The sequence below is a fragment of the Rattus rattus genome, chromosome 6 (assembly GCF_011064425.1).
Source record: "Rattus rattus isolate New Zealand chromosome 6, Rrattus_CSIRO_v1, whole genome shotgun sequence".
NCBI classification, from domain to species: domain Eukaryota; kingdom Metazoa; phylum Chordata; class Mammalia; order Rodentia; family Muridae; genus Rattus; species Rattus rattus.
The window spans coordinates 74,357,646-74,374,708 of NC_046159.1; the positions used below are offsets into that span (position 1 = coordinate 74,357,646).

General features: G+C 46.9%; 1 pseudogene; it reads right to left on the minus strand.

The window, feature by feature from the left end:
- Positions 1-678: 678 nt before the first annotated feature.
- Positions 679-11,898, minus strand: LOC116904350 (annotated as a pseudogene).
- Positions 11,899-17,063: the final 5,165 nt, after the last annotated feature.

The window sequence follows — 17,063 nt, forward strand, 5'->3', positions numbered from 1 at the left end:
GTCTTTTTCCATGGTAGTTTATCCTCAAGTCCTGAAGGTTCATCTATTCATGCCACTGTGTAGGGACTCAGAGTTTGTGGTCAATGCATAGAAGCCACCAGCAGGCACTTTCTGCTTTGTGTACCTGAAGCAGAAGCACGCCTACCAGACCCATTAATCCAGAGTCCTCGATCCTCACACTAGAAGAACCTACCATTCACTAGGTTCAACTTCTGAAAATAAGCCACGGGCACTCCACTCAGCATCCTGCATGTGAATACCTCCTGTGACGGGGAACTCACATTTCACCAGTGTCTTCCGCTCAACTGCACTTCTGACCAATGTCCAGATGAACTCTCTGCTACCATAGAATCCGCAATGATGTGCACACTGAGACCATTGCTAAGGCTACAGCCTGCCAGCTGTAATGTCACCCTGTGCTCCATTGCAGGAAGCCTTCTGCCCTGTACATAGGGGAGGGTGACCTCGCCTTTGGTGAGGACAGTCTTGTGCCTGTTCTACTTCCAGGAAGTGGATTTTTTTATTTAAAGCTTTTACTTTGAGACATCAAAGTACACATTAGAGGTACACATGGAGAAGACGTGATCACAGAATGGAAGCACAGAAGCGTCAATGCCTGCAGCTGGTGCTGGAGCTGGAGTTTTGAGATTGACACGATACAGGGGCTAGAAGAATGAACTAGTATTCCTCTCCTTCTTCCTCACCCTCACCTGCAACAGAATCCCCACCAACCTCCTCATAATCTTTCTCTAGGGCAGCCATGTCTTCACGGGCCTCAGAGAACTCCCTCTCCTCCATGCCCTCACCCACATACCAGTGCACAAAAGCACACTTGGCACACATCAGATCAAATCTGTGATCTAGGCGAGCCCAGGCCTCAGCATTGGCGGTAATGTTGCTCAGCATACACACAGCTCTCTGGACCACCAGGGACCACAGTGAGAGGCTGGTAATTAATGCCAACCTTGAAGCCAGTGGGGCACCAGTCCACAAACTGGATGCTGTGCGTGGTCTTGTTGGTAGGAGTGGCAGCATTGACATCTCTGGGCATCACATCACCATGGTACAGCGGGCAGCAGGCCATGTATTTACCATGGTGAGGGTCACATTTGACCATCTGGTTGTCTGGCTCAAAGCAGGCATTGGTGATCTCTGCTACAGAAAGCTGCTCATGGTAGGCTTTCTCAGCAGAGATAACGGGGGCATAAGTGGTCAGAGGGAAGTGGATATGAGGGTAGGCCACCAGGTTGGCCTAGAATTCTGTTAGATCACCTGAGGGAAGCAGTGATAGAAGACACAATCTGGCTAATAAGGTAGGTTGGGAGCTCAATGTTGAGGTTTCTACAACAGATGTCATAGATGGCCTCATTGTCTACCGTGAAGGCACAATCAGAGTGCTCCAGGGGTGTGGGTGGTGAGGATGGAATTGAAGGACTCAACCACAGTAGTGGAAACCTGGGGGGCTGGGTAAATGGAGAACTCCAGCTTGGACTTCTTTCAGTAACCAACAGAGAGCCGCTCCACCAGCAGGGAGATGAACCCAGAGGCAGTTCCCCCACCAAAGCTGTGGAAAACCAAGAAGCCCTGGAGACTTGTGCACTGGTCAGCCAGCTTGCGAATTCTGTCCAAGACAAGGTCAGTGATCTCCTTGCCCATGGTGTAGTGGCCACGGGCACAGTTCTTGGCAGCATCTTCCTTGCCTGTGATGAGCTGCTCTGGGTGGAAGAGCTGGCGGGAGGTGCCAGTGCAAGCTTCATCAATAACTGTGGGTTCCAGGTCTAGGAGCACTGCCCGGGGCACGTGCTTGCCAGCTCCTGTCTCACTGTAGAAGGCGTTGAAGGAGTCATCTCCTCCCCTAATGGTCTTGTCGCTTGGCCTCCGGCCATCAGGCTGGATGCCATGTTCCAGGCAGTAGAGCTCCCAGCAGGCATTGCTGATCTGGACACCAGCCTGGCCGACGTGGATGGAGATGAACTCACACGTGATAGCTACGGGTTAGAAGGTGAGGGTGACAGAGGCAGACACTGGGCCCTGGTTACCGTTTCCGACAGCTAAGAGTTGAGGAAAATAACGCAACGAGGCCGATTTCTGTGCTGATTTCAACATTGTTCTTGTGAACTGATCAGTAATTTCTGTTTACCAAGCTTCTCAGAATAGTCCTCTGTTTGCAAGGAAGTCCACGTTTGAGAGATTATCCTAAACAATTTAGGGCATTGCCACTGTTCACGGTTGCCACTAGAAGTAGACGATGAGACCCCGTCACTGAAGACAGCAAATGTTTCTGTTGCAGGGCATAGAAGAATCATGAGAGGACTCAGCTGGAGGCTTCCTCCTTGCTGATAGCTTTCATAGAGCCAGGAGGTGATGTGCAGGCTTCCAGGGGAGAATTGTCACCAACGTCTCACCCAGCTGCTGACCCTGTGAGCTATACTGCTAACCTGCTAGGCATGATTCGCCCGCGGGTGTGATGGTGGCACAGCGCTATGCGGTAACCAGTTACTTTCTGGTTGGATTTAAGGCCTTTTCTCCAGGGGGGAATTCATGCCTGCTACTATGAACCTGGTCGCAAGCCCATGGCTGGGCACTCAGAGTTCTTAATGGGCTACTGCTGGGTTTTTTGCTCAGTAGAGTAACTCTCTTCTTGTTTTCATTGTTGGGAAGCACACACAGTTTCAAAGTTCCATCACTTGGCCACACAACTAGGGAGGGGTTGCTGTGTAGCTAAGGTGCAGGGGTGATGCCCTCTCCCCTGCTGAAGCTCAGATGGCCTCCTCGAGGAAGGAGTACAGCTAGAAAGAAAACTCAGGTCTCCTTACTGGCACTGTGGAACACCTCCCAAGACCACACTTCCTCCCTGGTTTTCAAGGGTACATAAACATACGATAATGACACCTTCTAAAAGCCACCCGAAAATAAGGGTGCCTCAACCTACTTTCTCTACAGATTCATCAGAGCAAGAGGGTGCTGTCCGGATGGGTCCCTCCACAAGCTCCAGTCAGAGATGACTCCATTCAGGTAAGAGCTCTGATTCTGGACCAAGTGATGCTTGTGTCTTCTCCTGGAGGATGGGGTGTGCAGTTACTCCTGTTGCCTTCGGAGATGGCTGATGATGCTACGCCATGAAGCCTGCTGCAATGAGGCGACGGCAGTAAAACGTGGGTGAAGGATAAACAAGAAGTGAGTAGGTCAGGATAGCCTTTCTGGAGCTCCTACAACTCCCGTTTGGCTTATGCACCATTTAGACTCAAGGGAGAAGAGAAATAAATCACCTTTTCTTTCCTGATGTTGAGGGGTACATTTTTTTTCCTTTTGGTTTCCTTTTATATACCTGTGGTATCGGGGGCAACTCACCAGCCAATAGGAAAATGACCAGGCTCCATCTCGGGCTTCCAGGTCACAGAACCCAGGGCATCTACCTGCCATGTTCTTTCCCACCTGGCACATGTTCATGTACCTGCAGCCAGGGAAGCCATTGGCTCTAGCACAATCACTGGAACAGCAAGCCTGGCACAAGCCTCCGTCTCTGTGTGGCCTGGGTTTGTTGTGACAGTTACCCATTCAAGTGGAGTCAGATTAAAATGACCAAAGGGTCCACTGTACCCTAGGCTCCCAAGGGAGTTCGAAATGGCCTAAGAAGTGACTGAGAAGGACCTTTGAGGAGAGAGTAGTTTGCCTCCCCAGAGTTGAGGGGAGTCAGGCAGAGCCTCTGCCCCCCAACCCCACGCTCCCAGCTGCACACCTGCACCCTTTATTGTGGGGATGCCACATAGGGCAGCTCTCTACCCTACAACACCCCAAACCTTTGTGCTTGTTGGAGCAGAGGGAGGGAGCACAGAGAGGCAGACACACCCATTTCAGTTCCCAGCCCCCGACAAGTGTCCGGGCCATCTCAGGCTCGCTCTGTCCTCTCTGCCTTTTCTGTCCCACTGTCCTGTCACCTCCAAAGCTGCTTGAGTACAGCTTAACCCAGATCAGCACCCACACACGTCATGAGTGCACAGCAAGAATCAACATCAAGCAAGGACCATGTTTAAAATACAGGCAGATAGGGGTTTGATCCTTATTATCTGAGAGCTCAGGCTTGGTTTGGATTTTTTTGAGGATCAAATGTATCCCAGGTTGGCCCTGAACTAGGATGGCAGGCTTACAGGCTTAGACCAACCACGGCCGGTTTAGAGAGAGTTCTTTCTCTTCTCTCCTCTCCTCTTCTCTTCTCTTCTCCTCTTCTCTTCTCTTCTCTTCTCTTCTCTTCTCTTCTCTTCTCTTCTCTTCTCTTCTCTTCTTTTCTCATTTTTCCTCGTCTCTTCTTTTCTTTTACTTCTCTGCGTTGTGCCTACAGCTTCATATAGCAAGTTCTCGACCTCTTAGCTGTATCCTTAACTTCAGAAAACTTTAAAAATTGATCTTGACAAATATAATATGATTCTACTTATAGAAGGTACCCAGAGGTCAAATTGATGGAAACAAACAAAGAAAAAATACAGCAGAGATCAGAACCCCAGTCAGTGTTTGATGAGTTTGAGTTTATAGTTTAGGGAGTTGCAAACTGTGAGAGACCGTAACAAATAGAAAAGGAAAAAGAAAAGAAAAGAAGGAAGGAAGGAAGGAAGGAAGGAAGGAAGGAAGGAAGGAAGGAAGGAGGGGAAAAGGTGGATCACATTCCTGAGGAACCACACCCAAGGTGATTCTTTGGCCCCTGAGCACACACATACACAAACCCACACACAAAGTGCAGAATACACACACACACACACACACACACACACACACACACACACACACACACACACACACACACACACACACACACACACAAACCAAAAGAACTCCAACTTCTGTGAATGAAGAATGGTCAAACTCATGGGAACAGAAAACAGCAGAATAGTGGTCCCCTGGTCTTGGAGAGGGGACCAAGTACTGTGGTGGCAGAGGTAGAAGAGGCAGATTTGGCAGAAGAGGCCAGGAGGCTTCCGAGGCGGCAGAGGAGGGAGGGGAGACTTTGAGCCACAAGGAAAGAAGATGAAGTTTGAATAGTTCCTTCCACCCCATCCTTTTCCTCTTCATTTTAAAGAAAAGACTCTGGGTTTTTTATTCTGTTACCTGTTCAATGTCAGAGCCTTCTAAGGACATTCCAAGACAGGTAAGATCCCAAACCCTGGTTTTTTTGTTTTTTGGTTTTTTTGTTTTTGGTTTTTTGTTTTGTTTGTTTGTTTGTTTTAAAGACACTCATCTCATCTGGGATGGATGGAGGTGACAGATGCATGGAGGGAGGCGAGCTTAATGCCACTGTGCTGCTTGCTTAACAGTGGAGGGGACGCTTAGTCCATGTGGGTGTTTGAACACAAATACAAACACCAAATAACTCTCAACTTGTACAACAACCTATGAAGGAAGGGAAAGACAAAGCCAGGTAGTGCTGGAGCTCGGCTCAAGTGTCCACCATGAAAGCTCTGTGGGTGGAGCCTACCGGACTCTGCCACCAGCAAAGCTCCGGAATGGCAGGACGGTTCCTTTGCTTTTTTCTTCCCTTGAGATACATTGTTTCTTCTTGTGAATTATCTTTACATTTTGAAGTTGCTTTTAAAATAATTAGAGCAAACATCAAGCGTGGTGGTAAGAACCTTAAGGGTTGGGGATTTAGCCCAGTGGTAGAGCGTTTGCCTAGCAAGCGCAAGGCCCTAGGTTCAGTCCCTAGCTCTGAAAAAAAAAAAGAAAGAAAAAAAAAAAAAAAAGAACCTTAATCCCAGCACTGGGCAGGTGGAGGCAGGAGGATCAGAAGAAGGTCAAGGTTGTGGTGGGTTACATAACCAGTTTAAGGCCAGCCTGAGCTAGGGGTTGGGGATTTAGCTCAGTGGTAGAGCGCTTGCTAGTGGCGCAAGGCCCTGGGTTCAGTCCCCAGCTCCGAAAAAAAAAAAAAAAAAAAAAAAAAGGCCAGCCTGAGCTACCTGAGATCCTGTCTCCAGAAGAAAAAAAAAAGTGTATATTATTAATTTATTAATTGTAATATTATACATTGTATATCACTTGTAGGAGTTTAGAAATAGAAACAAAAGAGTAAGGGACATCTTGATATTTTTATTATGTTTTAAAAACATTCTCACATCATCATAACCGTCTTGGATATATGTGTTTATAAAATATACCGTAACCATTTCCCAGACCCATACATGTTTCTCACATTTCTAATATTTCACGGTGATGTTTAAAAGTGTGCTGGGTGTACCTTTTGGAGAATGGTTCATTCAGTCTCTGCCCATGTTCACATCTCTGTGCCTCCCTCCTCTGCCTCCCTCTGGCTGAGTCTAAGATTACTCCCACTACAACAGCTTTCCACCTTGGAACAATTGGGCACATGGGTGCAAACATTTTAATAGATCCCCCGCCCCCCCCGTTATTTATTTATTTATTTATTTATTTATTTATTTATTTATTTATTTTTACACTCTAGATTTTACTCTTCCCAGTCCACCACTCCAACTGTTTCACATCCCATACCTCCTCCCTGCACCCACACCACCCCATCTCCACGAGAATGTTCCAACCTCACCCACCCAACCAGACCTCTAAACTTCCTGGGGCCTCCACTCTCTTGAGGGTTAGCTGCATCTTCTCTAACTGAACCCACACCCCGGAGTCCTCTGCTGTATGTGTGTTGGGGGCCTCATCTCAGCTGCTGTATACTGCCTGGTTGGTGATCGATCCAGTGTCTACGAGATCTCGTGGGTCCAGGTTAATTGAGACTGCTGGTCCTCCTACAGGGTTGCTCTCCTCCAATTGGCCTCTTTTTAAAATTTTTTTGTTTTACTTTTCATTGCTATAAGTATACATTATGGGATACAGGGTGTCCCCCTCCCTCCAGAAAGTTTCATGTATCCTAGACTGATCTCTAACTCGCCACATGGCCAAGGATGACCTTGAATTCCTGACCCTCCTGCTTCCACACGCCTAGTGCTGGGAAGGCAGGCGTGGCACCACCATGCCTGGCCTGGTTTCCATTGCCTTATTTGGACATTGTTGCCATTGCTTGTATTCTTACTGCTTGGTATTCATCCCTCGCTGGATTCTTTGCAGTTTTCTCCCTTTTGGCAGACTGCCTCATCACTGTTTCTGTCAAAAGCTAATTTGTTTGAAATAATTCATTTGTCAATTTGTGGTTTTGTTGCCTGTGTTCTGGGGATGATATTCAAAAGATATTTCCCCACTTTTGTATTATAGATTTTATTTGTGTGTGGGGAGGGTGGTATGTGTGTATATGCAAGTGTGGAGTCCAGAAAATAACTTTATAGCATTGGTTCTTTTCTTTCCCCTTTATGGGGTTCTGGGGATCAAACCCAGGTCACCAGGCTTGCACAGCAAGCACCTTTACCTGACAAAGCGTCTCGCTGGTCCTAAGTTACAGCTTTTTAGTATCTGATGTGAGATTGCTTTCTGGGACACTGCCACTCCGTCCCACAGTAAGTATCATCCTATCTCATGTGTGTCACACTCGGGAACTACCTTTTCTGCACTGGTACTACTCTATATAAGATTGCCTCATCTTCTCCCATTTTACAAATGATCAAATGTGCATGTACAAAGTGACAGATTTCCACATGGCATTTTCATGTTTGTATCATAGTCTTGGAGCGTCTTCACATCCTCCATCACCCTGTTTCTTATAGAGCCCCTCCCATGTTCATGTTATGTATTTCCTACTTTTTAAAAGTATAGATTCCATATATGGGCACAAACATATGGCACCATTTTCCAAAGTCTGGCTTATTCCTTTTAACATGATGGTCCATGACCCTTGTAATAAAATCTCTAGTCATAAGTAAGATGGAGTCTTAATACAGCTTTGACCGGATTTCTGGATAGACTGGCAAAATCGTTTTAAAAGGTGTGCATTCCCCAAGTGAACACCTTTACTTTGAGCACACAGACCAGTGTTTACAGAGCAAAAGCATAGGGTTTGTGCTTTTATGCTGTACACATGGCAGGAACTCAAAACCCAGGGCCCCAGAATGCTGCTCTGTGCTGTAATATGCTCAGGGACAGATCAGGCCGTGACAGTCCTAGGTACAATCCAAGGAATGAATTGTGCAGAGTTGCTGAACCCCACATTAGAGAGGCAAGGGACCTGACCCCAGCCATGGGGAGAGCCTGACTTAGTACCCAAGTCAATATCAACCTTCCCATGAACAGAGCTGTGAAAGCCCATCAGAAGGGCAGCAGACAGGGAGTAGAGGCTTTTGAATAAGGCCAACCACTCAAGGATTCACCATTCGGCAAGACCTGTCTATGTGGGGGCTACCCCTGTCACCCAAGGCTGAGCTGGGGTCTTGTTAAAAGCGAAACTGACTTTCAGAGGGTTCTGGAGGAGTTTGCTGCAAGAGAGTTGATGTTCCACTTCGGGGTCCAACTAGCTTCAAACAATGCCTCTTGCTTGCTTTGCTGGGGCCCCTTGGTTGCCCCTGCTACCTCTAGATGTTTCTGAGGTTACAGCAGGCCACAGCATGTTCCAGTCTAGGCAGAGGAAATATAAAAACCAAAGAGAGTGTGACTCAAGACCCCCTCGTGATTCTACAGTACCACACAGCTGGAAACAGCAAAGTCTGCAGGCTTCAGGATTACGCCATTGCCAGGAAGTTGCTTCCTTTTCTCCCAACCAAATGAGATGGGCACCCAAGATCCACTCGGCAGATGAGGAACAAGACCAGAAAGGCTCAGGGTATACTGGAAATCACACAGCATTAATAACTACTGAGTCAGGACCCCGGCCCAGCAGCCAGACTGAGTGGCATGTTACAGAGCTCAGCGGTCCATTAGCAAGTTTCATGGATGTGAAAAGGAACCTGGAAGCAGGCCAGTATAGCTTTATAAACACTCGGGGTTATTGGGTTTGAGGGGGATAAGACAACAAGATAGTTGAGTCTGTAATTCAAAGCAGATAGAGTCGGAGGCTGAGTGGGCTACACGAGACGCTTGAGGAGAGAGACAGAGGGAGAGGGAGAGGGAAAGGGAGAGCACACTCAGGAGATGACTCAGTAGTTAAAACACTTGCTGCTCAGAAGTGAGGACCAGGATTTGGATCTTCAGAAACATAAATGTTGGGTGGACCTTGTGGCCCAACTGTAAAACAGGCAGAACCCTCGGCAAGATCCACCTTGATGGGTAAGGTTGACAAGTCAGAGAGGGCAATTCCTGACTTCAAATGGCACGTACACCCCACACTGGAGAAAAATGAAAAAGCCATTTAAAAAAGGCACAAAAGTAGAAAGCACAAAGGCATAATTAAATGTTACTACACTGGGTTGGGGTTCTTTTGTTTTTGTTTTTTTAGTTTTTAAAAACTTTTTATCAATTCTTTGTGAATTTCACATCATGCCCCGAATGCCCCTCATCTCTCTCTCTCTCCTCATACCTGCTCTCACAACCTACCCCCAACAGAGAAGAAAATCTCATTTGGAAGCTGCAGTGTCCCACTGTGTCCCACAGCAGCCTCTTTTGTCCACACTTCTTTCTTTGCTTGTTTCTGTCTTTTTTTTTTTTTTTTTTAAGTATGTAGCGTGGCTGGGGCTACAGCTCAGTAGTCAAACATACATGGAGTCCTTGATTCTACTTCATGGGGCTGATTACTTGGGGCTGAGCATAGAGTCCATTCATGTTAGATAAGCTCTCCACTAACCAAGCCACGGTCCCAGGCTCATTCCTAAGTCCTTGTGTTACTTTTTATTTGAGACAAGCCTTGGGTGAGTCGTCCACGCTGGTCCCGAGCTCACGGTATCATGCAGGTAGGCCTGAACTTGCCGTCCTTCTTCCTCTGCCTCACTAACAGCTAGGACAGCAACACCAGCCCCAGACGAAACGTTCTCAAACGCAATAGCAAAGACCATCTTTGTGCATTCCACACTGACTTTCCCCTTGATTAAGCATGGTGTTAGAACTGAATGTGACACTATGGTCACCAAGTCTCTGTGTGTCCTTGTTCCCAAAGAGCTTTGGCTGAGGAAGGAAGACCCATTCTAAATATGAGCTGAAGTCCAGATTTGAAAAAGATGTGAACTGGGTACTGCGTTCCCTCTCTGCCTCCTACTGCAGACTCCTCCAGCTCCCACTGCTCAGCCTCTCCCCTCCCCCACCTCGACAGATCATGGCATCAAACTGTGAGCCAAAACACAGATCCTTTCCTTAAATTGTCTGGTGTTTTGTCAGAACAGCAAGTAAGGTGTCTTAAAAAGAGCCCTTTTTAACAGAGACAAGTAAAAGGCCCTTTTCCAACCTACATATACCTTCACTCTGTTAAGTACATCACAATAGACAAGTCTGAGTTTGTGGGTTTTATTCTTCTAAGAAAAAGTTAGAAGAAACAGGGTTTTCCAGGTTCTTGGTACTGAAATGAATGGGTTTAGACTCTAGGCCCACTGAGTGTTCTCGACCCATAAGAAACATATTTCAATACCCTTGCCTGGAAACTACAAACATCTCATTTTTGTTAAAGATTTATTTATTTATTATATGTAAGTACACTGTAGCTGTCTTTAGACACACCAGAAGAGGGCATCTGATCCCATTACAGGTGGTTGTGAACCACCATGTGGTTGCTGGGATTTGAACTCAGGCCCTGAGGAAGAGCAGTGCTCTTAACTATTGAGCCATCTCTCCAGCCCCTATGAACGTCTAGTAAGAACATTTGCTGAGCAGTGATGGTACATGCCTTTAATCCAAGCACTCAGGAGGCAGAAGCAAGCAGATCTCTGTGAGTTCAAGGCCAGCCTGGTCTACTGTGAGGTCTGAACTGACCCCTGTCCGGGAACCCTTGAGTGAGATTCAGAGGCAGTAATCAATACAAAAGCAAGAGGAACTTTATTCCAACACGTTAGGGTTGACTCCCTTTCGGAGAGAGGCGACCCTGAGCAGACTCTAACAGGGAGTTCTATACCTTGCAAACAATTGGGGCAGAATGCAAACAACTGGTAACTAGGCACGGTGCTATCAGTGAGGCGAAGTGACCTTCGAACTGACTTGTGGTCAGTGAACTGTTCTGGACTTTCCGGGGGTACAGTTGGGAGTCAAGGCGGGGTCAATTGGGGTTGGGGATTTAGCTCAGTGGTAGAGTGCTTGCCTAGCAAGCGCAAGGCCCTGAGTTTGGTCCCCAGCTCCGAAAAAAAGAAAAAAAGAGGGGGGGGCCTTCAGTTGGGAGTCACAGTGGCTTTGTCTGACAGTGTGGCTGGCAGCTGCTCCAGGAACTAAGCTGGCCCTGCCCTCCCTGGAAGGGAGGGGGTCCTTGTGCTTGGTTTGTGGTAGAGCTTTCCCACTGGCCGTAGACTGACCCAACTGTGGCTCTTTCACTACAGAGGGAGTTCCAGGACAGCCAGGGCTACACAGAGAAACCCTGTGTTTAAAAACAAAAAACAAACAAATAATGAAAAAAAGTAAACTTACAACTTTCTGAGAAATTAACAGCTCCAATAAAAACAAAAACAAAACATCAGAGGGCCAGTGAGATTCAGCAGGTAAAGAAACTTGTTCCCACGCCTGGAAGAAAAGACAACTGTCCCATAGGTCACCCTCTGACCTTCACGTGAGTACTCACACATGCAGAGAAATAAATAGGGTTTAAAAAGTAGAAGATATCTCTCTGTCCTAATATACAACATTTCATACCCAATCACTCATGCAAAACTATGCCTGAAATTATTTACTAAATCAGTCATTAGTCAAAACCCTCAGATTCCAGAAAGCACAAATATAGCTATAACCTTAGACCACAAAGAAACCAAATTATCTATGAAAGGCGATATACGCAAGGGAGCAGCGAAGCCATAGAACTCGACCACTTCGTGGGTAGAGAGAAAGATTTGTTGGGGGTCGGGGAGGAAGGCAGAGAGAAGCAAAATGGCAGAAGAGCAAGCACATTTAATATGGCGGTCACCGGGGTGGGGCTTTGAGCTGATACGGGTTGTGCAACTGACCCAGAACTAGGGGCCCTTGGCCGCAGTAGCTGACCTTTGAGGGCGGATCAAGGACGGTTCCTGGTAAATGGGAAGCTGTGCTTTCAGAGGAAACCACCTTCATGCTTCTTTTTACCAGACAGAGTCCTATTTGGGACCAGTGTCACCAGCACTGCCCTTTGGGAGGCTACTTTGGACCTAAGAGGAGGGGGAATCTATCCACTTGGAAACTATAAACTTATTTTTAATGACTCTTAGAATAACCAACCAACATTGAAACTGCAGAATATTTCAAAATCACAGTGTCACAATAAATAGAAAATGCCTGAATGCCTACCTAACTACGTAAAATTAGTGAACCAGCACTCAGTGACCCCTGGGAGCTTCAGAAAGACATAGAGATACTGGCTAAGAATGAGACACAGGCATTTTTCTAAAAGCAGGTTGGAAACTGGAATATTCATCCCCAACACCTTAACTCCTCTCAGACCAGCCCGACCAGTTTCATGTCTTCTTTTTAAAGTCCATTTTGTGCCAATTTGGGTATTGCTTTTGCTTGTAGTTGGGTGTTGGGAATTCCACTTCCTTATTTATTCCCCACCCCAACTCCAGATTGCCAGGACCGATCCAACGCAGTCCATGTGCTTTTATTCAAGCCCAGTGACCAGCACAGTAGACACTGGGTAACTGGCAGAATACTCATTTTTCCTGGGCTTTTGTATCTTTCATGTTCTTCCCCGTTACCAAGGTGCTACAGCACATACACTCCTCTGTTTCCTTAAAAGGAACAATGTTGAAGCAGGGCAGTGGTGGCACACCTATAATCCCAGCACTTGATCCAGCAAGAGGATCAGGAGTTCAAGGCCAACCTCGGCTACAGAGAGTTCAATGTCAGCCGGGCTATTTTAGATACTACCTCAAAAGAAAAAGCGTTGGCCTGGATCTTCTCTGAGTGCCCTCCCACCCCTACATTCTGACCTGCTAATCCCCTAACCCATTAGGACACTCAGGTGATGCCTCCCTTTTATCCCTGCCCCTACCCCTCTTAAGTCCCAGTTTCTGCCTTGGGGCTGTGAGCTGTGCTCTACCTTTAGAGTGCAGCTTCCTACTACCAGGCCTGTCCCCTAGGGCAGCACTGTGCCCGGGGCAGCACTAAGGTGTTGGGGCTCTGTTTTGGGCTTTTCTATGAACAGACAAAGGAATTCCTGTGCCATAGGGAAGGGGAGGATAGAAGCTCTGCATCAACAGAGATGGGTATGTTAAACCCTGCCAAGGCTAGCCCAGAGACCTGATGGACCTTCAAGCGCCTCTTCCTGGCTGTTGTAATCCTATCTCATCTCTGGCTAGCTAGGTTCTTACCCTTTCTTAGCTGCACACTCCAGTCTGCCAAGGCCTTGTTTCTTTTGATTCTGTCTCTGGTAGCCAATCGCTCCTCTCACATGGTTTGGAGCCCTCTGGCTGGGTTCCTGTCCACCTAAAGGAGCTGAGCACTTCATTATATCATCACGTGTTCTCTTGCGGCTGTAGTCTTTGCTCCTGTGCTCCTCGGCGCAGAAGACCGCCAATCACGTGAGTGATCAGCACAGAATCAGCCAGCTGCAAACAACCACCTCCTCATGCTGCTCTGAAGGAGCTGCGTCGAGGGCAATGGGGAGACTCAAGGTCGTGGCTCTGCCTCTAGACAGTTGAAGGGACATCTCAAGGGACTCTGCACTAAAAATTCAGAAGCTAAGCTGGGAAACATCCAGTAGAGAGAGCTTCCCAAGAAAGCCTCTCCCTCCACACCAACCCAAGGAGGATGGACTACCGGGACCAGGCAGATCTTTCCTCACCTCCATTCTCCTCACTGAGGAGAATTTCTAACTTTCGTTTCTAACTTCCTCTCTTCTTCCCAGAGAAGAAATACACATGTGGTTCCAGACTGCAGGAGCTAGGCCCATGGGCTCTGGTGGGTAGTGGAAACAAGACGCACTTCCCTCAAGTTCCCACCACTGCACCCTCTGTCTTACACAGCCCGCCTCACAGAACACAGACTGCTCAGATCCCTTCGAAAACTCACTCGGGCTTGGCTCTCACCAGTAAAGAGGTCACAATTTGTAATGAGAGAGGGAAACATTTATGGTTGGACTGAGGTTGCTATCCGCCTCTGGGCCAGTGCCCAAGTGAAGCAGCTTGTGTTTTAAAAGTACAAAGTTTCCATTGACTTTTAAAAGTTTCAATTTGGAGTAATCTGTTGCAAGATTTCCCTCCCACACAACAAAAAAAGAAGACTGAAAACCAGGGTCATGTGCATGCTGGTGGGGGCAAGAGTGGAGGTGGGGAGCTTCGGAGGGGCAGTTGGGCTTTTCCTGGTGCTCTGGCTTTGCCAGAGTTTTTGTAGGTAGAACTCTGGACAGCTATCAAACTAAAAGGGAAGTTGAAGACTCATTTGGTTGTGGTGCACTTGTTAGGAAAGAAATCAGATTCACTAAACACCAATAAAATTTCTCTTTTATCTGGACTTGGTGGATCAGATTTGTAATCTCAACACCATGTGAGTTCCAGGATAACCTAGGCTACAGGCTAAGACAAAAAAAAAATCTATTTTAAAAAAATTGAATGTGGAAGGTGTATCCACATCCATACATACATCCATCTAGGAAGGTTCCTCAGTGTCATCCTGTTGGGAATCCACCAAGCAGTGGGTAGAGGAGTCAAAGAGGTTATTAGAAGAGGAAGACTGAGCTGCCAATAGATAAGTGGCACTATACTCAGTTTGTACCTTAGCAAACTGGAGACTACAGTCCAGACTATGAAATACCGACTGTCTAGCTATCTGCAGCTACCAACACAGCCTGTGGCCACTTGGAAAGAGGGACCAGACATTGAGGGATGGCCTCTATCAGATTGGCCTGCGGGCACGTCCGTAGGGCATGATCATGATTGATGACTGATGTGGGAGGACCCAGCTTATGGTAGGCAGCTCGATCCCCCGGCAGGGGGTGTCTAGGCTGTATAAGAAAATTATCAGAACATAGATGTGGGAGCAAACCTTCAAGCCGCACTCCTCTACGGTTTCTGCTTCAGGTTCTTATCCCGACTTGCCTCTGGGAGACTGTGACCTGGAAGTGTGAGCCTTCCAGTTGCCTTTAACATCAGAGTGATTTATCATAGCAGCAAGGGTGCCAACATACACAGATCTAAAGGCCGAGCACTGAGAAGTGTGCTGGTAAGGTATGCACCCACAGCTTGCGTGAGTGTAAACTAATGCCTTGGACAGACTCTTACCTACAGGTACCAGAGGGGAAGAGAAGCTTCAGGGAAGGTGTTTGTCTCCAGGTAGACACGCACTCCTCAAGTCATTCACTCATTTTCCAACCTAACACTCAGACCTATTTTTAAAAAAGGTGTGTGGGACTGGAGAGATGGCTCAGTGGCTAAAGAATACTAACTGGTCTTCCAGAGGACCCTGGTTCAATTCCCAGCAACCACATGTCAGCTCACAACTGTCTGTAATTTCAGTTCTAGAGGGTCTGTCATCCTCACACAGACATATATGCAGACATGTAAGCAAGACATCAATGCACAAAATAAAAATAAAGAAATCATTAGAAAAGTGTGTGTGTGTGTGTGTGTGTGTGTGTGTGTGTGTGTGTGTGTGTGTAGGGGCCCAGGTACACGCCTGCGTGTTCAGATGCCCATGAAAAACAAGATCCCTGGGAGTTGAACTCAGATGCTCTAAAATAGGACTGAGTGACCTCTCTAACACCAAGAAGTCTCATTTCCACCCCTCCCCACCCCCTGCAGTTAATATGGAGTTTCATGTAGTTCTTGAGCTTTCTGTGTAGCCCAGGATGGCTTTGGACTTCTGATTTTTTCTGTTTCCATCTCTCCAGTCATGGGATTACAGTCGTGTGCTGCTATGCCCAGTTCACGTGCTGCCCAGGATCACACGTGTATCTCAAGCAAGCAACCCCATTCACTTAGCTACAGCCACAGCCTGAGGAAATTTTATATTTGAACTCTAAGTAACACAGGCGAGGCTGTTCCTTACAATGTTAATTGTAATAGCAAAAATCAGAACCGGCCTTAAAGACCTGTCAAGAAAGGAATACATGAATGAACAGAGGCAGTGGCTGCAGAGCCCTGTTGGTTTTTAGATTCCCCTTGCCTCAAACTTGAGAGCTTATGCAACCATTTATTTAAAAAAAAAAAAAAAAAGACTGTGGCAAGATACCCATAAAGCTATTGCCTTCGATCTTTTAAACTTGGATACTTAAGTAGCAAACAATTCACATGGTTACACAAACCGCCATAGCCTTCTCAGAAGCACTTCTCATCTTGCAAAAGTGAAACTCTGCCCCGTCACTCCCCACCCCACACCCTGCCCCGCAACTGTCATCCTATTTTCTGACTGATGTCGATCACACTGGAGCCATAAGCAGCTCTCTCGTCTCTTTTGAGAGGTTCGTATCACCTAGCAAGACGCCTCGAGGCTCATCCACACGGAAGCTCACTTCTGAAAAACCCTCCCTCCCTTTTCAGAGCTGAACAGTATTATTTTTATTTTATGTGTATGAGTGTTTTGCCTGAATGTATCTAGGGGCATCATATGCATGCCTGGTGCCCTTGAAGGCCAGAAGAGGACATCAGATTCCTAGAAACTGGAGTAGCAGACGGTTGTGAGCCAGCACATGGGGGCCAAGAACCAAACCTTCACTCTGACTACAGAGCAATCCTCCAACTCCCTGAACTGTAGAACTGTATCTCCTTGTGTGCGTGTATGCCACCTTCTGCATGTCTGTTAACCCGTGCACGGACATCATGTCCAGTTCTGAACACAGGAATTTCACCTCACCTCCTTTATAGAAATCCACTTTCATGTAATACGTGGTTTTACTAAAAAAATAAAAAAGAAAAAAAAAAGAAAGAAAAAGAAAAGAAAAAGAAAAAAATCTATGCCACACTTCTTGACCAAGTAAAGCACACAACTAAAGTTTTAATCATACCTACCTTACACACACACACACACACACACACACACACACACACAAAACTCCTTTTTTTGGAAAGGAATTACTCTGGTTTACTGCTTCACGGAATACATGCCAATTTGCTAGGGAAGGGATAGCAGCATGAAAAGGAAGTTGG